Genomic DNA, 22,974 nt, shown 5'->3' with positions numbered 1-22,974 from the left:
TTTCCTTTTTTGATTGTGGTTTCCTTTGTTCTTTGGACCTATTTATAACAGCTACTTTGAATTATTTGTCAAATCTCACATCTGGTTGCAAGCACAGGCAGTTTCTGTTGCTTATTCATACTTTCCTGTTTTTTGCACGTATCATAATTTTTTTCTTGTCAAACTGTCTAAAAGATTGGAGCAGTAGTGGGTACTGGTCCATCCCACCCCTTCCTGGGTTTGTTGCCTCTGTTTCCTTGTTTAGTTGTTTGGTGTCTGGCTGGCTTATTTTTTTGTTGTTGTTGAAGAGTTAGTAACTTTATTATTTTTTAAACATAATTTATTGTCCACTTGGCGAACGCACATTGTGTAAAGTGGGCTCTTGGTTTTTGGGGTAGATTCCCGTGGCTNTGTTGATAGTGTTGCTCCACTGCTCCATCGAGTTTCTGATTGTATTGTCCACTTGAAGTGTCACTTGTAGACGGGGGAATGTTGAAGGCACCACCTTACCGATTTCTCTATTCTTCCTTTAGTTTTGTCAGTTTTTAGCTCTTATATCAGTTTTTACCAATGCATGCACATTCATGATTTTTGTATCTTCTTGATGACTGGACCTGTCTTTTATTGTGTAACATCTGTCTTTTTCCCTTGTGATGATCCTCATTCTGAAGTATAGTTTCTTATTAATAGTAATTTAGACTCTCCAGCCTTTCCTGTGATTCACGTTTGCTGAGTGTATGTGTCTGAGTGTGTTCGGGATGCAGGAATAAAATACCAGACTGGGTGACTTATAAACAATCTTGTATCTCACACTTATGGAGGCTGGAAGTCCAAGATCAGAGTGCCGGCCTAGTTGGACTCCAGTGAGGGCCCTTTTCAAGGTCACAGATTTGCAGTTGTGTCCTCACATAGTGGAAAGACAAAGGATCTCTGGAGCCTCTTTCATAAGGGCCCTAATTCTGTTCATGAGGGCTCTACCCAAGGGTCTCATCACCTTCCAAAGGCCCAACCTCCTAATACCATCGTCTTTGGAGGTTAGGATTTAACATAGGAATTTTGGAGGACACATGTTCAAACCATAGCATTATCGTTTTCTTTTCAGTTACTTTTAACTTATTTTGTGTATTCATATTTAAAGTGAGATTCTTTTTGACAGTATATCGTTGGGTCTTGCTATTTTTTTATCTGAAGTGACAAATTAGGTCTTTTAATTGAGACATGTGGGCATTGTACAGTTAGTGTGTTAACAGTTTACATTTAAGTCTACCATCTGGTTGTATGTTTTATCCTGTGGATATTTGATTCACATTTTCCTTTCCTGGTGCCTCTCTAATTTTGGATCAGGTGAACATTTGCTGTTACTCCATTTTATCTCCACTATTAGCTTACTAGTTATACATCTTTAAACATTTTTTCCAAACAGTTGCTCTAGGGTTTCCAGTGTATATTGTTGCTCTTCACACTATGCCTTCACATGATATTATACCACGTTCTGTACACAGTCAGAATCTTAGGACCCTATACCTCCATTTCCTTTTTCCCAGCCTTAGTGCTGTTGCTGCCTTGCATTTTATTTCTACCAAGGTCGTAAACCCCTCAATACAGTGTTACTATTGTGTAGATGATATAAGGAAAAAAGTTTGAATTCGCCCACAAAGATACCATGTCCAGCACTATTCAGTTCTTTGTATAGATCCAGAGTTTCTTTGGATCTCACATGCCTTCTTCCTGAGGAACTTCCTTTTATTTTTTTTTCTTAATAGTTTACTGTCAAGTTGGTTTCCATATAACACCCAGGGCTCGTCCCAGCAAGTGCCCCCCTCCATGACGAGGAACTTCCTTTAACATGCTTTGTAGAGCAGATCTGCTGGCCAGAACTTCCTCAGCTTTTTTTGTTTACTTGGAAGTTTTTGTTTCACCTTCATTTTCAAAACACATTTGTCTTCCTCTACAAACTCTGGCTTGCATGTATCCTGATCACTTGTCTGCCATCCTGTCCTGTTTCTCCCCTTGTATGTAATGTGTCTTTTTTTTCTTTTCCGTTTCTGTCAGAGGACGTCAGTGTTGGTGTTTGAATCCAACTTTCCATCAGTTGAGTTGGGATTGAGTCCTGTGTTCCTACAACTACTTGAAATATGAAGTAGACTTGGGCACCTGGGTGGCTCATTCAGGTGAGCTTCTGACTACAGCTCAGGGCATGATCTTACGGTTTGGGAGTTCAAGCCCCACAGTCGGGCTCACTGCTGTCAGCACAGAACCCTTCGTTGGATCCTCCCTCACCCCCTCTCTCTCTGCACCTCCCCTCATAGTGCTCTCTCTGTCCAAAAATAAATGAACATTAAACAAATAAAAATAAATAAATATAAAATAGACTTCTGACTCAGGTTACAAGATACATCCGTATACAAAAACCAATTGTATTTCTATACATTGCGAGTGAATCATCCAAATAAGTAAGAAAGTAATTTCAGTAACAATAGAGTAAGAAGAATAATGTACTTAGGAATTAATTTGACCAAGCAGGTGCAAGAGTTACACACTGAAAATTACAAAATGCAGTTTAAAGAGATTAAAGCAAATTTTAAAAAATGGAAAGACTGCCCATGTTCATCGATTGGGAGACTTGATATTGTTACGATGGCAGCATTCCCCAAATTGATCCAATCTATCAGTGTAATCCCTATCGATATTCTGACTGCAATTTTTAAAAAAATTAATGTTTCTTTTTGAGAGAAAGGGACACAGACTGCGAGTGGGGAAGGGGCAGAAAGAGAGAGACACGCGCACAGAATCTGAAGCAGGCTCCAGTCTCCAAGCTGTCAGCACAGAGCCCAACACAAGACTGAAACCCACGGACCACGAGGTCATGACCTGAGGCGAAGTGTACGCTTGACCAAGTGAGCCACCCAGGTGCACCTCCAACTGCAGTTTTTAAGAAATTGAGAGGCTGTGGGGCCCCTGGGTGGCTTAGTCGGTTAAGCGTCCGACTTTCCGACTTTCGCTTAGGTCATGATCTCGCGGTTTGTGGGTTCGAGCCCCGCGTCGGGCTCTGTGCTGACTGCCAGCTCGGAGCCTGGAGCCTGTTTCAGTCTGTGACTTCCTCTCTCTCTGACCCTCCCCTGCTCACGCTGTCTCTCTCTCCTAGAAATAAAAATAAAACATTTAAAAAAAAAAAAAAAAGAAATTGAGAGGCTGATCCTGAAATTTATGGGGAAATTGTTATAGCTTAAACAGTCTTGCAGAAGACAGCCAAAGATGGAAGACGCACTCATTCTGATTTCAGGCTTTATTTCAAAGCTCCAGTAATGAATACAGTGTAGTACTGGTGTAAGGATCGACTCAGAGATCAACAGAATGGAATTGAGAGTCCGAAAATAACCCATCTGTCTCTGGTGAGTTAATTGTTGACAGTAGTGCCAAGACAATTAAATGGGGCAATCTTCTTAGTAAATGGTGCTGGGACAACTAGATAGTCACATTTAAAAGAATGAATTTGAATCCAGACCTCGTAACATCAACAAAAATTAAGTAAAAATGGATCCAAAACCACATGTAAGAACGAACGCTATAAAACTTCTATAAGACCACGTAGGAGTAAATCTTTGTGACATTGGGTTAGGGGATGGATTCTTAGGACATCAAAAGCACAGATAATTAATGAAAAATTAGATAAAAATGTCTCCATCAAAATGAGAAAAATGTTTTGCTTTAAAGGATACCATAAGCAAGTAGAAAATCAAAAAGAATGGGAGATAGTATTCGTGTGTCTAATAAGGGCCCCGTAGTCAGAATGTAAAAAGAACTCTTACAAGCCTAGAGTAAAAAGACAAATAACCCAATTAATAATGGGCTAAGGGGGGGCACCTGGGGGCTGAGTCAGTGAAGCAACCGACTCTTGATTCCAGCTTGGGTCATGATCTCACAGTTCATGAGAGTAAGCCCCAAATCAGTCTCTGGGCCGACGGCATGGAGCCTGCTTGGGATTCTCTCTCTCAGCCCCTTCCCCTGCTTGAGCATGCACGTGCTCGCTGTCTCTCAAAATCAGAAAAAAAAGTGGGGAGGCTAAGCATTTGCATAGACATTTCTATGAAAAAGATCTGCACATGCCCAGTAAGTACATGAAAAGATGCTTAAAAAGATTAGTCCTTAGGAAAACAAAACTAGAAACCACAATGAATTACAACTTCCCACCCACTAGTATGGATATAACTTAAAAAGTGAAAATATCAAGCGTTGGGGAAGGTGCAGAACAACTGAAATCCTCATGCATTGCTGGTGAGAATCCAAAATGGCACCGCTGCTGTGGAAAACAGTTGGGCAGCTCCTCAGAAAGTCAAGCAGACCTGCTGCATGGCCCAGCTATCCCATCGTTGGTATAGATATCTAAGACAAGTTAAGGCCTAAGCTCACACAAAAACTTGTTGACGAGTATTCCTAGCAGCATTAATCACAACAGAGTGCCAACAACCCAGTGCCAACCAAGTAACGAATATATCACCTGGGGTGACGTATCCATATAGTAGAATATTATTCAGCCATAAAAAGAACGGAGTGGTGGTACTTGCTGCAACACGGATGAATCCTGACCACATTAGGCTAAGTGAAAGAAGCCGGACTCAAAAGACCACATAACGTGGGATCCTATTTAGTTAAAATGTCCAGAATGGACAAATCTATAGAGACATAAAGCTGTTAGTAAATGTCCAGGGCTCCTGGGAGCAGGGATTGGGCAGGGACCGCTACTGGCATAGGGTTTCTTTTTTTTCTGGAATTTGATATTAGTGATGGTTTGCACAACCTTTGGATACAGTAAAAGCCAACTAAAAAGGGTGAATTTTATGGTCCATGACTTACAGCTGCATAAAATGAAAAAAAAAGCATGAAAGCATTTGCTTTTGAATACGATTTTGGCCGTTTTAGAAGTACAGTTGTCTACACCAGAGGATGTAAGAAGCTGCCCAAGTCTTTCCTTTACCAGTTTGATCATCAGAGGTGATCAGTCTAGCCTGATTAGGTGTTTCCTTCTTGTCCCTGTTACCAGTATTTACAGATCGCACCTGCCCGTACATATACACGTATAGACACTGGTGGTTGAGTTAGGATTACTACTGACCTGCCACTCCCCATTGAAAACAAATACTGAAACCTGTCTAGGCAATACAAATTTGCTCCTCTCATTCTGTTTCAGGCCAGTCAGTGAGTGCTCCAAGGTATGGGATGAACGCTTCATCTCTCACTTACCCTCCCAAAGGCCATTGACTAGTAATGGCCATTTAGCGTCCACCCTCCCAGAAATTTGCTATGGTCATTGTACACATAGCTCTGTGGCTGTATAAGTATTTCTTTAAGGCAAGTTCGTAGCAGTGGAAAGTGCTGTGTCAAGGAATCCTTTTGCCGAGGAAGCGTCTCTGAAGTACTTTCCTGTGTACCTGATACTGCTCTAAACACTGGGGAGACCTCACAGAGGACCCACGTGTTCCTCATTTCATGAAGCTGAAATGCTACTGAGGTTGGGGACAGGATAGAATCAAATTTTGGTGGATGCTGCCACAGAGCCCTGCAAAGTTCTTTTACCAAGTTGCACGTCCCTCAGTGTGGCTGGGGTAACAAATGCCCCTTTGCTGCCATCCTAAGCCCTCCATTCGTGAAGTGGGGGATGTAGACAGGAGGCTGGACTCTCTATCCCAAGCTCTGTACAGGATCTTGGAGTCTGCAATGAGAACGATCCCTGTGGGGAGTTTAAGAGTAGTGAGACTAAGATGTAACAATCCAGTGCCCATTTAATTTAGGTATATTCCCGGGAAGGGGTGCAGCTGGGGATGCTGTGACCCTGTCTGGGCAAATTACCAGAGTGTGGGGTGTCAGGAGAGGGTGAAAGGTGGCTGGAGAAGCAGCAGGTGTACCATCCTGTATTAGGACGTACCACTGAAGGCCCAGATGAAGCAGTCTCCCCTGGGAACTGTACCTGGAGTGAGGGAGTCTTGTATTTCCAAAGAAACCATTGTGGGCAGGGTGCAGGGGAGCTCGCCACCGTGCAGGGACCTCCAGCTCTCCTGAGGTCCCCTTCGTCCCACTTCTGGACCCAGTCCGTCAGCTGTAGAGATTCTAACCAAGTGGGGACCAGGGAACATGGAAGAGGAGCATGTAAATGGTTTCCTCATGGGTGAGCAGAGGAAGGATTGAGGACAAGACCCTACAGGATCATCGAGGGAAGAGAGTTCATTGGCTGGAGGCAGGGTAGCCTTCTCAGAGAGTTTATGTGTACAGGGGTGGGGCTTTGAACAGTGAAGCTGAAAGTGGAGGGTTTGGAATCCTGCTCTGGAACCTCAGCCTGCTCATCAGCAAAAGAGGCTGAAGATGCTACCTAGGTCAGTGGGGTCACTGGCTTTTATTCTGTCCTCTAGTCAGTCTTCCTGTAACCTTTTAAAATAGTGTTTCCATGATCCCACTATGGTGATATCAGAGCCCGATAACAAACCACTCAGTCTTTCTCCAGTGGCCTGTTATGTGTCCAGCAGACTACATTTAGATCTTGGACGGGCAGAGATAGTTCCAAGAGGGCTCATGACCTACTCCAGGCCAGGTTTCTTTAGGGAAATAAGGTGCCTTACTCAACGCAGACAAGTGAACCCTTAGATGATGGGATTTTCAGCATGAGACAGGGGACACGTTTGAGTGGGGGCAGGTAAGTAAGAGATAGGTGGCTTCTCATGTCCGTGAACGTCTCCCCAGTCATTCATTAAGCCCTGACTGTGTTCACACCTGTGCCTCAAAGGCTGCACATGCCAGACTATGTTCCTGGGGGAGGGAAAATCCACCGTGGCATCAAGATGGGCCAGTGTGGGGGCGCCTGGGTGGCTTAGTCGGTTAAGCGTCCGACTTTCGCTTAGGTCATGATCTCGCGGTTCGTGGGTTCGAGCCCCGCGTCGGGCTCTGTGCTGACTGCCAGCTCGGAGCCTGGAGCCTGTTTCAGTCTGTGACTCCCTCTCTCTCTGACCCTCCCCTGCCCACGCTGTCTCTCTCTCTCTCTCTCTCCCATAGAAAAAAAAAAAAAAAAAAAAAAAAAAAAAAAGATGGGCCAGTGTGTGTGTCCCCTGAGGAGGACAAGTCCTCCAGGCAGGCCCACATCATCCTGGCAGTGGATTCTGCCCGTGAGCAAATAGCCCTGCTCTGGTGTTGGCTTCACGGTGGGAGATCAAGGGGGAAACGTATGTGCCTCACAGTTTGCACAAAACCCGACGGGAACGGTGGACACCCTCGTGCCACCTTCCCCTTAAGGCAGAATTCGGCATTGAGAGGAGTGGACAGGTTTCCTTTTTCAGGATGGGAAGATGATAAAGTGGAGAAGCGGGTGGAGCCGGGGCGCCCCTCAGTGCTCAGGCCCGCGGTGTGTGGCAGGTTATCCTGGCACAGCAATGTGAACCCCTTCACCATCTCCTTCTCCTACTAGTGTTCACTGGCTCACAACAGACCTGCTGGCTGAAGGTGTCCTGTTTGGGCTCACGTGGACACTGGGACCATCAGGTGGCCGCAGTGCCTCCAGGGGTTAGGAGCCGAGAAGGCTGAAGTGAGCAGTGTGTTCACGGTGAATGGGATGGGGGCCGGGCCTTCCCCAAGGCTGAGGGGGCCTGGATCTACCCTGCGCAGCGTGGGACTGTCCTGTTCCACCTTCCCCGCAGGTTCGGCTCGCCACACTGAGGCAGCAGCTCCTCAGCAGGAGGGCTCCCGGGCCTGAAGGACAGTGGGAGTCTCCTGAGGAAGGCATGAACCCTTCCAACCTAGAAGGTCTCCCCATTTTGATGGGTGGAGGGCTCTACTGTCTATCAGACCTGGGAGTGGGAGCTTCCTCCTAGTTGTGGCCTGGGACCAGTGCAGCTGAGTCATTCTCCAGAAACAGCCAATGATGGCAAACCGTGGGGGTCATCCTTTCCCTGGGAGAAGAGTTTCCTCAGGTGCCTTGACAGGTCCGTTGGGATGGGGCGAATACCACGGAGACAGCTGTTTCCCCGAAAGGCTATCTGTGATTGTATCTTTCGGTCTCCTTCTGTGTCTCCCTCATGGGGCTAGGGGAGACTGCACTGTGTTTCTAATCGACATGTGTCCTCTGTGGGGTGACTTTTTGTGTTCAAGCACAAGATATCATTTCTCTGAGCTGTTTTAGGGTCTGTCCAGGATTTGAGCTGTCCGAGCTGAGTGAGGGTCTGTGACCAGTACAGGAGATCACTGAGCTGTGGAGGGTGGTGTGTCCAGGCGGGAGTTGGCTGGACTGTGAGGGCTCTCTCCCGGTGAATGAGGTATGTGATCTGTTTTAGGTGCAGCGTGCAGAATGTAAGTTGTCTGGGCTGTTCGCATTGTGTGTTTCAGGAAGTAGGGTTTGAGCTCTCCTAAGTGTCTCTGTCGAGGTTGGCATATTTGAGCTCCTAGGGGCGCGTACTCTAGGTGGTGAGATGCACAGGTTATTTGTCACAGGACTGGAGGTATCTGAGCAAGCTTATGTTCACAGTACAGGTGCTCTGTGCTGTTTGTGTGTCTGCATGACAGGTTGTAATCTCTGTGGCTGTATGGCATCTGTGTGCAGCGTGGAAGGTCTTTGAGCTATTAAGTTTGTGTGTTGCAGGTTGTTAGGTTACTAAAATGCACGTGGATCTGTATTATAGAATTTATCGTCTCTCAGCTGTTTTGTGCCTCTCCTCATATCTCGAGTCCTGTAGGAGTTTGAATTCTGTGCGTGGTTTGATTTTGTATGTCCACTGCACTGAGGTCTCTTAGCTGCCCTCTTTGGGGATGGATCTCATCCACTCCAGCTTCCAACAACCTGGCTTCCTGGCCTAGGGCATTGAGTCAATTTGGTTGGCTTCGCTCAGTGTGTCATTGGGATATTCTGGGTTTTGAGAGCCATAGTGGTATGTCCATGAAGTATTTGGGAGTCTGTGTTCAGGATGTGAGGCTTCAGAGCCAGGGGGAGGTCTGGGTCCCAGGGTGAGGGGACTCTCCTCTGTCTTCGGTGCTTTCTTCCAGGGACTGACACTTCTAACCCACTTGAGTGTTTATACCCCAATTCGAGAGCCTTTGTCACATACAGAAGTTCAGACACGAATGTTTGTGACTTCTTCCCAATGTTTCAGTCTGACGACTGTCCAGAAAGACAGAGCTTGATCTGAGCGGACTGACTGACTCGTCTGTTCCAGCTCCCAACCGCCTGTCTTCCTTGTCTAGACCATTTCCTCTCTGTGAGTGGCTTCCCTGAGGCCCTTCCCTCAGGCTGGGTTCCCCCAATGCCGAGCTTTAGCTTACCTATTCCATGCAGTCTCAAGTACAGTTTTAAATGTAGTCCATTTCCAACTAAAAACAGTAGAACCAGTGCTTCCCTCAAAGAAAACTATTCACAAAACCTTTTACTGAATCCCAAGAGGTTCCAGGTAAGACACCCCGCCCTTTTGATAGCAAGTTGTTGACAATCTGCTCCTTAAAATATGGAATTTTTAAAAATCGTTTCTGGTACCTTGAGACCCTCAGGCAAGACAGGCCATTCACTTTCAGGTTTTTGACAAAACAAGCAAGCAATGCTAACACACACACACACACATACCACCCGATACACCTATTAGTAGCCAATATAAGGAAATTGTATTGGAAATGTATATGGGATTCTGTGGTTAATTATAAAGCCAAATTTCTCATCACATGTATATGTCTACTGCCCAGGATCGACTGTTTTCCAGCATACTGGACACCTAAAGATGCCTTCCTTTTTATAAATATTATACATCGTAGCTTGTAATCTGAGTACGACGGGCTAAATAATTGTATACCGGTGTAGCAATGACACAGCCTAATTCTTGTATGTTTTTTCCTGTGTCACATCATGACCTCTCTGTCACCTCCTAGACAGAATGTCTCGGATGGTTTAATACAGGAGGCAATGCCAAGGAGACGGACGGCTTCTGAACCCTTGGAACATGGACTGGAGCCCCGTTATGGCCTGGGGTCTAGCGAATGCCCATGGGAAGTGCCAATCTCGTCTCTGCGAAAAATGGCATCCCCAATTAGAGAGAGAGAGAAATACGCCTTATACGCAGGTTGTCAGATTGCTGTTCTGACACTGCAGAGGGAGGGCTTCTGCGAAAAACAGCTGTTCTTGCAGAGCGCACTGATCTTGCGCGGCGCACAGACAGCGGTGGTCCTGCGACGTGAAGGCGCACCCGGCTTGTTCTAGGGAGATTCTCCATCTTTGATTCTTAGGCTCCCGCTTTCGCTCGCATGCATGTTCTTTCCCGGGATCATGTACCCTCCATCTCCCCGCCAGCGTACCCCATCCTACCCTCGGCGCCAGGGCGGAACCCCGCCTCCCGAGAAGAGAAGGGCTAAGAGCACCGAGAGGAGAAGTCCTCCCGGCTTCCTAGAGAGCCCAGCCACAGAGGCTCGCCTCCACACACCCCCACGGGAGGAGGGGCTGCGGGACTGCGCGTGACGTCAAAGGTATGGGACCCTGTGGAGAAGCCAGGTGCTCTCTTGCTTTCTTCAGGCGGCACGGGGCAGGGAGGGAGACCGGGGTGGCCCCGGGGCAAAGTGACTTCCTCTCCGTGGACCGCGGCGCGGGTGCTTGGAATCCGGGACTTATAACCGCGCAGGAGTTGAGAGGTTGAGCCCGCCCCTACGGCGGCGCACCAGAGTGACGGCACAGGACGCATGCTTCCTGGGGTGGTCAGGACAGTTTCCGGGTGCTGCGGGAAACGTCACAGGTCACGACGCACGTGGTGCTGAGCTGGGGGTCGAGGTGAAGGGATGTTCTCCGTGACGTCGGGTTACTTCCTTTATAGAGCGCACGCGTGAAAGAAGGCCCGGTTTCAGATACTCGTTTTGTTACCAGTAGTAACAACAACAACAACAACAGAAAACCCAGCAGTTTTTCCATGTGTGCGTACTAGGGAAGACAAAAGCCAGACTAGTACAGCACCTGAATATTCAGGCTGTTGCAGTGCTGAGAGCAGCCCAGATCTGAACATCACACTGTTTCCGCAGGGTGGTTTTGCCTTTTTCCCCCCGCTAAGCATTGAGTAGACATTATAGTGGGGCGATATAAGATAGGAGTGTTTCTGCAGTCAGGATTAGCCTCCCCGACCAAGCAAGGTTTCTTTCTTGTCTAGCGAGTTTCAGGAGGGCTGACTTTTGTTACCATTCATGAGACATCAGGGAGCTAGGAGGGACTGCGTGTGGCCCTTCAGCAAAAGGCGAAGGTGTGTGTTTCGCTTTGTCGCGTGTAAACCCAGGAGATACCTGAGAGAGACTTGGGGTAGGCATGACAAAGCGTGAAGAACAAGCGTTTGCTAAGTCACGGGGGGACGACGAGTGGTCTTTTGCGGCAAGCCGTTTCTGGAACATGAAAGCCTGCGGAGATTTCTTGACTGTGGCTCTCTTCAGGGCTCAGGTCAAGGTCAGCCTTGTCTACACGGTAAAAATGAGCTTGGCGTCTCTCGTGCCTGTCGAAGCAGATAGCTAGATAAGCAGAGATTCTGTTTTTAACCCTGGAAGTAATCTACCTTTGAAGAACACTTTATAGTTTTAAAAGGTAGTAGTTTCCTGATCTAAAAGAAGGAAGCAAACAGGAGTCATTATCCTAGAATAGGATCATCCTCCTCCTCTTACAAATGAGGCAACTGACCACAGGGAGGTTAAGTAACCTGCCCATAGTCACACAGGAAAAAGTGGTGGGGCCCTGATTCAAACCTTGATATGTGCGGCTTCATCACCTGCCTTCAGTACAGGCACAGGCTGTTGGTTTCCACACATCCGGCTCTCTCTTGTCTCTACTAACCACACACTTGAGACAACTGACGGGCCCACAGACAGATTGCACTCAACAAGTGCTAGACGCTCTCGAGGATTCTTCAGAGAAGGGAACTGTTGGAGAAAGTAGGTCCCAAAGGCTCACCCGACACCCTCTGAGGGAGTGAGGCTACAAGAGGAAGACTGGAGGTTCTCGGGGGGGGGGGGTTCTCTGAGGGACCAGCTGATGGGCTGACATACCACATAGTTGATAAACATATTTCTTTTGTTTGTTTTATGGTTTGTTTATTTTTGAGAGACAGAGCGCTAGCAGGGGAAGGGCAGAGAGTCAGGGAGACCCAGAATCCAAAGCAGGCTCCAGGCTCTGAGCTGTCAGCACAGAGCCTGTCGTGGGGCCGGAACCCTAGAACCACAAGATCATGACCTGAGATGAAGTCGGACGCTTAACCAACTAGGAGCCCCTAAACACATGTCCTTGAGTTAATTGTTTTTCTTTTAGGACTGACAATGCACCCTGCTTGTTGCAAATACACAAGGCAGATAAGTAAAGGCAACCAATACGTGGAGAAGCAGAGAGACTCCGATTTTACGTAGCTAGTGTCTAACTGGAAAACAGCATTCTGCTGTACAGGTAGAGAACGTTATCCTAGACTAAATGAAACAGAAATTCGCTGCATTTCCTAATTGTTAAAAAGAGTTGATTTAATGTTTATTAATTTTTGAAGGAGAGAGAGACAGAGCATGAGTCGGGGAAGAGCAGAGCGAGGGAGACACAGAAACCAAAGCAGCCTCCGGGCTCTGAGCTGTCAGCACAGATCCTGATATGGGGCTCGAACTCACAAACTGAGATCATGACCTGAGCCGAAGTCAGACATTGAACCGGCCGAGCCACCCGGGTGCCCCTGTAGTCCCTAAATATTAGTATCCTTCTCCTATTACAGAGGATGCATCTTAGGCACAGAGGGGCTAGGTCAGCTCCCCCAAGTCACTGAGGTAGTAAGTGGTTGAGTCCCACGGGCAAGGACACACAACATGTCCAAAAGTGAACGCACCCGCACCCACCCCCACTCCCCGTGCATCTGCATCTCTGGTGTTGCCTAACCCGGTGAAAAGTAGCCTTCTACCCAGCTGCTTAGGCCAGCGATCTTCAGAGCCATCCTTTCTTGTTGCCTCCCTGTCACCACGAAATCAAACGCCAAGCCTGGCCAATCCAGTCCCCTGCGTCCTTCTAAATAAGATCTTGACACTTCCTTCCATCACTACAGTTAGTTCCCTAGGCCACGTGACACTGATCTCTGCCTGATAACTATCACCAGGATTGACCCTTGGCCACAATTGTTTTCATCTCGCTGCCTCAGGGACCTTTCTAAAATCCTACTCTGGTCTTGTGTACCCTGCTCGAAACTCTGCAGGGACTTCCGGCTCTTCTCAGGCTACCGTCCAGCCTCCTGGACTCGGCACAGCAGGCCTTGCCTACCCTCAAATGCCTCATCTTCAGCAGATGGCCTCCTCCACCCCCACTTCATATTCCAGCCAACTTAAACCTCTTTCTGTTCCTTAGATGGCCTGTGGGCTCAGGCACTCTCTGTCTCCTGCCTGCCTCTTCTGTCCCTAGACCCACACATGCCATCCGCTGTATCAAGCATTCACTTCATCTGCCTGATTCCTACTGGTGTTCAAGCTGTCAGATTAAGTAGAGAGCAAGTTCCATTTAACCCGAGGAGTCCCTGGATGAAAAGGCACTCTTAACAAAACTTTTTACTGAAAAGCGATGGAGATTTCGTTATAAATCCCCTCAAATTGACGGATGTTTTACCCTGATTCACAGTGAGCTAATTGGAGATGCAGAACAAACAGCACAGTTGTCCTGGAAAAGGCTTCCTTGCTTAGAATAGGATGACATACAGCCAAGATCCCATCTCCTTTCCTGTGGAGCCTGTGATGCGCTTGGATACAGAGTTTGGAATGTGTCACAAACTTGCCCAGTGTGAAGGGGCCCTGCCTTCCAGTGAGGAGGCATAAACAGAAACATGGAAAGAAGACATCACTTTACGGCCTCTTTGGCCCAAGAAATTAAACGCCTTCTGCTCCTTCCCTCGGACTTTGTTTTGAGAATTTTTCACTCTAAGTCGCATTCCGGGTTTCTGTCGGGACAAAAGAAAGTGTACTAACTAGTAGTCTTCCCTTTACAAGGGATTGGTGTGTTAGTCCCCGTGGCCATCGAGGAGGAGGCAGTCAGCTGCCCGCTCACTACTGGAGCCCTCTAAGGGAGCCTGACAGTGCCTTCACAGAACTCCGTAGGGATCCCCATCAGGTGCCAGAATCCCCTGGAGGATAGTTTGTCAGTTCCTGTGGGGTCCGGTGGACAGCAGCACCGCCTGCTGGTTCTGCCTGTCAGAGTTTCAACTGTGAGCTTTAACCTCATTCACTACAACTCCTCTGAGCCCAGCTTACCTAGGCATGAAATGAAGTGTGTCCCTTGGATAAGAGAAAAGATGGAGCCACCAGTCCAGCCACCACCACCACCATCCGGAAACCCAGTCCCCAGCCAGAGGTGTGACAAGACTCCCAGGGCCCTGGCATACTAACGCCCTTGCTGACATGTCCCTAACACAGTGCATAGTGTGACTGTCTCTTCTGCGGCCTGGCTGTCGAGGAGCTCAGCTGTGCTGGTATATACAGTTTGATTACCCAAACACTCAGGGAAGTGTCAGAGCCCACCCTCTGTAGGCAAGGAAACAAACTGAAAGGTTTAGGTCACTGGTGCCGGAAAGGGTGGATCTGGGCATCACACCTCCCTTTTGCCAGACTCCAAAGCCAGTCTTTGCACTCACGGTGACATTCCTGGATTGCGATTCAGCTGCCGAAATGCCGATATTGTTCCAGCATTGCATAGTCGTCATGGTCCCAACACGCGTCCACCTTGAAACGAAGGTTCCCAGCAACCTTGAAAGCTTGTAAGATTTTTGTGTCTGCCCTCTGACGAGCTGCCCTGAAGCCAACAGACCTGGAGTCCCTTGGCATGAAAGGCTTGCCTCAGAGCCCACAGCCAAGCAGGACTTCAACGTCCAGGGCTCCCCTGTGGAGTGGTATTTTGCCATGTGAAAGAGATTTTGCAAGGACCCCAGCCCCCAAATTAGGTCTCCACCGGTCTCACTGGTGACCAGGTATGATGAATTGAGAGGCAAGCAGAGACAGAGGAAGTGCTTCCAGTGGCTGCATCACAGCCGTGGCGCTGACCAAGCCGCACTGGCGATTTGGAGCTCAGGAGCCCGAGGACTGCATCCCGGCTCCACTTAGGCGTCCCTCTGTTCCTCGGCGTGCACGTCTGTAGGCTGCGGGTGATCCAAGTGCCTGTGTCATCAGCCTCCCCACCTGAGAGGTGCGTCCTGACGACACACACACACACACACACACACACACACACACACACGTACACTTAGGTAGGTTAAGAGGCCCTGCTCTGTGTCCCTAAAGTACCGTGATTTCACGTCTGCCACTGCTCTTGGCACACAACGTGTGGTGGTCCTCTGCTTACAGACTACACCCTGCGCGACCCGCGTGTCCCCGCACTGCATCCAATGAACTGACACGTGGATTGGGGTGGTGCTTAGAACATGTTCCTTCAGTGAAAGAGGCGCCTTCGCCCAGGGTCCTTCCTCCCAAAGGGGAGCTCCTGTACCGCTTATTGACACAGGAGAATGGAGTAGACAGGACATCTCTGTACTCAGACTCTCTACCAGGAGGAGGGAGATTGGATCTTTTGTACCACCTCTAATTCCAGAAACTTAGAGAGGCTACAAAGATTTTAAATGTGTGGGTCACTTTCACCCCATCGGCCACGGTTCTGGTCTCACAGTGGAACTGGGCTCAGGATCCTTGGAGCACCAGGCAGCTCGGAGAATGTTTTCCAAGTACCAAGTGACTGGTGCACAGAGCAGGTGCCCACAGTGGTCTGTCCAGTAGGTGGACTCTTGAGTGCGTTCAGGCTGCTAATTAAATGCATGACGCTATGGCAAGAGCACAAATCCCCTTGGAGACGGGACATGAGCACCTGGGTGAAGGCTGGGTCCTTCCAGGTGACTGCTGTCAGCCTTACAAGACGTCACTCCTCCTCCCGGTCCTTCCTGCTCTTTGCTCAAACCTGCCTCTTCTCTGAGTGGTATCCCTCGTCTGCCTCACTTACACCCAGATACAGGCTGTCATTCGGCATCTGTGATACTTGGGCATCCTTTGCAGTCCAGCTGAGTGAGCCGAAGCTGACTCAGCACAGCAGGATCTAGTGCCTGTCACCCGCTGTTCTCCCCCCGCTTTCTGTTAGGCTCTCCCCCCCCCCCTCCCCCGCCCCCAGCTGCTCCAGCCTCCTGGCGGTATCTGCACTGTCCTGGAAGCCTCTGCCTCAGACACTTCTTCCCAGCTGTTCCCTCTGGACAGGAAAGTCCTGGCCCCAAGTATCTGCTTGTCAGACTCCTCTCCCTATCCACATGTTTGCTGAAAGGTCACCTCCTCGTGAACCTTGGACTCACTGCCTTGGGGATACTTTCTAGATTCAGCTTTTGGGCTTGCAGATCATCTGGAGAGGCATTGCCAGCAAGGGTGCAGGCACCTGGCGTCAGGATGCACCTGGATGCAGTTCTGTTCTCTTATGAGAGGTGAGGTCTTGTGGTCTCACTTAACCTCTCTGTGCAGGCATTTTCCCTTTGTGACAACAGACAGTATGGGTTCTGCGGGGTTGATATACTAACGGAAACGTCTAGAAAGGGCCTCCCATTGTCCTTTATTCCATTCGGTAGATATTTGTGAATGCCCACTGGGGTTGAGGCTCTGATGGGTGAACCAGACAAAGTCCGTTGACTCTGTCAGCTCCTGGGCTATTGAGTGAGACAAATAACCAACTACCTCTGAGAGCTGTGTGGAGTTGGGGCTGGGAAACGGAAAATGCAAGGTGTTGTGGAAGCTCAGAGGAAGGTCCCCTGTCCGGGATATGGGGCAGAGGGCGAAGAAGGCTTCCTGGTACAAATGCTGCCTGAGTCTCCAGAGGTGAAGAAGAGGCGAGGGTCTTCCTCACAGCCTTTATATTCCCAAACCATTCGTGCAGGACAGATGCGGCATCACCTTCCACTCCCTTCTGACTGACCGAGGAATGGGAGGGTCAGCCACTGCCGGCCAGTGGAAAAGGAAGAGAATGTTTGCTGGATGGCTTACGGGATACTTTCTTGTTCATAGGAAAGATCCAGGACTAGAAAGCCTCTTTCTGCACATGGACATTGCCGTATGTGGGTGTTGGTTCTAGAACACCCAGCCCTCCAGGGGAGCCCCCTCCCTGGGGCTCTAGCACACACAGGTCCGCTAGAGCAATGGTTCTTTTTTCTTTTCTTTTAATGTTTATTTATTTCTGAGAGAGAGACAGAGGCAGAGTGTGAGTGGGTGAGGGGTAGAGAGAGAAGGAGACACAGAATCCGAAGTAGGCTCCAGGCTGTGAGCTGTCAGCACAGCGCCGATGCGGGTCCCAAACTCACAAACTGTGAGATCACGACCTGAGCCTTCACTGACTGAGCCACCCGGGCGTCCCACAGTGGTTCTTAGCTAGGGAAAGTTTTGTGTCACAGGGAATAGTTGGCAGTGTCTGTAGATATTTCTGCTTGTCGTGGCATGCCATCGTGTGACTAGAGGCCTGGGGTGCTGCTAGACATTCTGTGTTGCACAGACCGTCGATAGACATTTGGTTGAAGCTGAATCCTCAAGGCACTTCCTTGAGGCATTCAGACTCAGTCTAAGAATCTGCAGTGCTGCATCCTGAGAATCTGTGTTCAGATGGGGATTCGGAGATCCTCGGAGATCCTGAATCTCAGAGATTCCACAGATTCTACTGGGCTCTGCTCTGCTAAACATAAGGCAGGAAAGCCGGTGCTTGTATCTTAGAAACAGTTGCAATAATATGTCTTCAAGCAATCCAAATGTTTGTAATCTTCCAAGATGACCACATAGTCCAGTCAACCATATTCCTCACTCTCCAGGGCTTGCCTTATTTCTGCCGAGGCTCGCTTCCACCTTTGCTGTTCCCTTGCAGGCCAGGTGAGTGCTAGCAGGTCGCCCTTTTCATCACCATGCCTCTACCTCATTTTTCTGGCCTTAGCCTCAGCCTTGACTACATTGGGAGAAAGTCCCATCTTTCATTTTTGATCTGTTCCCTGACCAGGCAGGAGCAAAGGTGAGCGCCAGTGGTGGGGTCCCTGGGTCTGTGGTTGTGGACAGTGTTCACGGCGTGTGTGTGGGTGGGTCCCGGGAGCAGGAGAGAGAGGGCCACCGTGCCTCTGCTCCCAAGATGAAGAAGGTGGGCCTGTGTGCAGGAGCATGGGCAGAAAGAGGAAGGGGCCCCAGCCCATTGCCAAGACCAAGTGAGGATAACGGCACTGTTGTTCTGGGTCTAAGAGCCAAAGAGTTTGCCTCGAACCAAGGAGAAGAACCTGGAAAATGTCCTAATATTCTGACTAAAAGCCAGAGGGGCGCCCCAGAAAATGGGAGGGCAGGCCCTCACCGAAGGCAGGCCAGCCCCTGAGCAGCTCCCCAAATGAGTGGAGTTGTGTTCGTGTATCACCTGTAGCCTGAGCCATGGGGCCCGAATGCTGACGGGACATCCATGCTCTCCACTAGCCACAGTCTGACCAGAAACTCCGAGGATAAGGGCCTGCCCGCAATAGCTGAGTGCCTGTTGTCTTTGGGGCCGCTCTGTCCAGACCAGGCCTCGCAGCCTCCATGGCTCCACATGGGGATGGCAGTACCTGCCTTCCCTGCTTCCAGGGCTCCTCTGACAGACAAACACAGGGCTAAATCCTCATGGGCTCACGCGTGCGGACACACACGTGCGCGCGCGCGCGCGCGCACACACACACACACACACACACACACACACAAGATCAGAGAGCTAGAAAGAACTTAGGTCCTTGATGGCATCACTGGGTCGCAGAATATGCCCTGCCTGCACCCACCTTCCTTCTAATTTCATTCTGTGTGATTGTGAATCTCACCTTTGTGACTGGGCCTGTTTGAGGAGGGGTTTCCCCTTTACTCACAGCACAAAGCAGACTTCCGGATAGGGTGAGCATCGTGGGGTTTGGTTTTGTTTTCTGTGGGAGCCATGTAGTGTCGTGGGTAAGGGCACAGCTCTGTTCCTAGACAACTTTCCTTCCAACCCAGTTCTGCCCCTTGTCGTCGTGTCCCCTTGAGAAATGTACTTGGCCCCCTGTGCCTTACTGTCCTCACCTGTGAAATGGGCTTCTTCTTCTTTTTTTTTTTTTTTAAACGTTTATTCATTTTTGAGACAGAGAGAGACAGAGCATGTGTGGGAAAGGGGCAGAGAGAGAGACACACACAGAATCCAAAGCAGGCTCCAGGCTCTGAACTAACTGTCAGCACAGAGCCTGACGCAGGGCTTGAACTCACAGACGGTGAGATCGTGAGCTGAAGTCGGATGCTCAACCGACTGAGCCACTCAGGCACCCCTGGGCTTGTTATTCTTAATAATGACAATACCGAGCAGACAGGGTTGCATGTGTGAGTATTTAATGGGGTAATGCAAGGGTGGTTCACAGAATTGCATCTAGCACATTCCCTGTCTTTACAGCTGCTGATGCTGCCATGGGACAGGTGGCCAGTTGGGCTTTACACCGCTCGAGCTAGAGCAGAGAACATGAAGATCGCTTACATGTCTGTGCTCAGCCCTAGAAACTCTCTTTCTCTGCCACACATTCTCAGCCTTTGTGTCATGCAGGGATGACCCCTCATCAGAGGGCTGACTCTACCTGGCGACCACGAATATGCACCATCTTATACCGTGTGCATCATTTCCCTTCATCCTGGTTATGCCCTCAGAGCCTGGGCTGCTCCTGCTGCAGCGGAATTGGGGTGGGGCGCACCCCAGGGCGGGTAATGGAGCACCTGAGGCTCCCGTGCTCCCGCATGGCATCGGAAGGTCTCTGTGTCCCCGCGCCTGCCTTTCTCTCCAAACTCCCCTCCCTCCACGCTAGAATTTAGCTTACACTCACACTGGATTCCAGGGCAGACCCTGGCACGTCAGTCTCTCTCTTTAGCCCAGATTACTCCTAGTCAAAGGCAATAATCCTGCCTACTTGAGGTTTGTTGGGAGACAACAGATGTAAAACACCTAAGCTGACATTACCTGGCCCGTAGAAGGCACTGGATCAGAGGCAGCATTATCTCTTTGGCGTCTTTAATCCACAGTACCTGGCATGCAAAGGATGAGATTTCCCTCTCTTTTATACGGCTGAATAATATCCCATCGTATAGATGTGGCACACCCTTTGTCCCTTGTCAACTGGCAGTTGACTGCCGGGCTGTTTCCGTTATCCTGGCTGCTGCGATTGATGCTGCAGTGAATATGGACTAAATATGGAAACGCAGACATCTCTGCGAGACGCTGGCTTGAGTTCTTTTGGATATGTGCCCAGGAGTGGGATGCTGGGGCATATGGTGGGCTTGGGCTTGTTGGTTTGTTTTAGTTGTTTTGGAGAGGACATTGGGATATGGACAAGATCATATGATAGTTTTAATTTTAATTTTTGAGGAACCTCCATACTGTTTTCCATTTGGCTGCACCAGCTGCATTCCTACCGACAGTGTAGGAGGAAGGCTCCAGTTTTCCGCATACTCAGCAACACTTGTTGTTTGTTAGTTTGCTTGACAGTAACTATCCTTACATGCGTGACATGATATCCCATTGTGGTTTTGGTTTGCCTTCCCCTGATGATTAGTGAAGGGGAACATCATTACCTCTTGGCCGTTTGTATGTCTTCTTTGGAGAAATGTCTGTTCAAATCCTTTGCACGTTTTTAAGTTGGTTTGTTGGTTTTCTTACCACGGAGTTAGAAAAGTTTGTTATAAATATTGAAAATTAACCCTCATCAGATGCATGGCTTCCACGTTTCTGCCCATTTTGTGGATTGCCTTTTCACTTTGTTGATTGTTGCCTTTGCTGTGCAGCTTTTGAGTTTGATGAAGTCCCACTTGACCATTTTTGCTTTTCATGACTGTGCTTTTGGTGTCGTTTCCATGAAATCGTTGGTCAAGACCAATGTCACGTCCCTCTGTGTTTTCTTTCAGGAGTCTTACAGTGTCACGTCTTATACTTAATCTTCTATCCCTTTTGGCTTGTGTGTGCTGTAACACAGGGTCCAGTGTCCACCTTTTGCATGTGGGTGTCCAGGTTTCCCAGCACCATTTGTCAAAGAGACTGTCCTTTTCCCATTGTGTATTATTGGCGCCCTTGTCAAGATCAGCTGACTGTACACGCATGGGTTTATTTCTGGGTTTTATTCTGTCTTGGTCTGTGTCTGTCTCTCTGCCACTACCATACTGACTTACTTACTGTAGCCTTGTAATATGCTTTGAAATGAGGAGGTTGGGTACCTCCAACTTTGTTCTTCCTCCAGGCTGCCTTGGCTATTCTGGGTCTTTTGTTGTTCGATATGCATTTTAGGATTGTTCTTCTATTACTGAAAAGTGCCTTTGGGTTTTTAGGGGACTAGCACTGAGGCTATCATTTACTTTTTAATCTTTCATCTTCAACTATCGATTACATTGATTGATTAATCGCTTATACTCTAAATTTTAGGATTGCATTAAGTTGGTTTTCAATTCTTGAACCACCCTTGCTTTCCTGGGCTAACCCACTTGATCATGCTGTTTTTCCTTGGAATATATTGCTGGATTCCCCGTGCTAGCATTTTGTTGAGGAATTGTGTGCTTGTGCTAAGAAAGAATATTGGTCAGTACTTTTCTTGGTATCGGTGAAAAGCTAGCCTCATAAAATCACTTGCAAGTATTTCCCCCACTTCTGTTTCCTGGAGGACATTGTGTAGAATTTGTACGTGGGTGTTTTTATTCCTGTGGATATTTGGTAGAAGACACTGGTGAAGCCATGTGAGATTTTCATCATATGCGTCTAACAGCTGATTCAACTTCTGTAAACGGTACTGAAGTATGTATGTTCTTTCACCTTGGGTAAGTGTGGGTGGTTTATGGTTTTGAGTAATGCATCCATTTGCACGTTGTTGCATCGACGTATGGAGAATTGAATGTAATATTGTTTCTCTCATATTTCCTAGATCTCTAGTGAAATCTCCTCTTTCATTCCTATTATTAGCAACTAATTTCTCCTCTTTCTCTCTCTCTCTTTTTCCAGTTTTATTGCGGTCTAATTGACACACAGCACTGTGGTAAGGTATAAAGGATAATAATCAGACTTACATTTATCATGAAATGATTACCACGATAAGTTTAGTTGGCATCCACCGTGTCACAGAGACACAAGAAGAAGAAAAAGAAACCAATGTTTTCCTTGTGAAGAGAACTCTTTGGATTTACTCTCTTAACAGTTTTCATTTATACCACACAGCAGCGTTAACCATAGTCATCATGCACGTTATATCCCGGTATTTATCTTATTTATCTTATAACTGGAAGTTTGTTTCTTTTGACCACCATCCTCTTAATTTTTCTCCCTCCCCAAATCACCACCTCTGATAACCACAAATCTGATATCTTTTTCTATACATTTGGAAGTTTTCTTTTCCATTCCCATATATAAGTGAGATCATTTGTCTTTCTCTGACTTGTTTCACTTACCATAATGCCCTCAAGGTCCAACTGTGGTGTCACAAATAGCAGTATTTCCTCCTTTGTATGTCCAAATAATATTCGTCTTCCTGATCCATGTATCCATCCAAGACACTTAGGCTGTGTCAATATCTTGGCTGTTGTACATAACACTGCTCTGGACGTGGAGGTGAAGATATGTCTCTGACATTGTGGTTTCATTTCCTTCAGATATACTGTCAGAAGTGGAATATCTGCATCATGTGGTAGTTCTGTTTTCAAGTCTTTGAGAAACCTCCACACTGTTTTCCACAGTGGCTGCACCAATTTACATCCCCACCATCAGTACACAAGATTTCTTTATACTGCACATGGAAGCCGGCATTGTTATCGCTTGTATCTTTGATGTTAGCCATTCTAACAGGGGTGAGGTGATACCTCATTGTGGTTCTGAATTGCATTTCCCAGATGATTGGTGGTTTGCAGCTGCTTTTCCTGCCCGTTGGCCATTTGAATGTCATCTGTAGAAAAATGTCTATTAACAGCCTATACCCATTTTTAAATTCGATTATTTTTTTCTTTTTTTTTTTTTTT

At 48.1% G+C, this 22,974-nt stretch overlaps 1 protein-coding gene across 5 annotated transcripts in view; it reads left to right on the top strand.

The window, feature by feature from the left end:
• LOC144224331 (protein FAM156A/FAM156B-like) overlaps nt 1-22,974 on the top strand; it is a 38,730-nt gene that overhangs the window by 12,470 nt on the left and 3,286 nt on the right. The window contains exons 1-2 of one of the 5 annotated variants that reach the window (XM_077755256.1): nt 1,305-2,150; nt 3,277-3,371. The exons of 3 other annotated variants lie outside the window; for them this stretch is intronic. The gene's annotated coding sequence lies outside the window, so the exon portion shown is untranslated. Of the gene's footprint in view, nt 1-1,304; nt 2,151-3,276; nt 3,372-22,152; nt 22,218-22,974 lie in introns of those variants that run through there. One more of the 5 variants, XM_077755258.1, reaches the window with a different exon arrangement.

The sequence above is a fragment of the Crocuta crocuta genome, unplaced genomic scaffold, assembly GCF_008692635.1.
Source record: "Crocuta crocuta isolate KB4526 unplaced genomic scaffold, BGI_CrCroc_1.0 scaffold2089, whole genome shotgun sequence".
Classification (NCBI taxonomy): domain Eukaryota; kingdom Metazoa; phylum Chordata; class Mammalia; order Carnivora; family Hyaenidae; genus Crocuta; species Crocuta crocuta.
The sequence above is the reverse complement of the archived record's forward strand: the minus strand, read 5'-3'. Positions and strand labels throughout refer to the sequence as shown.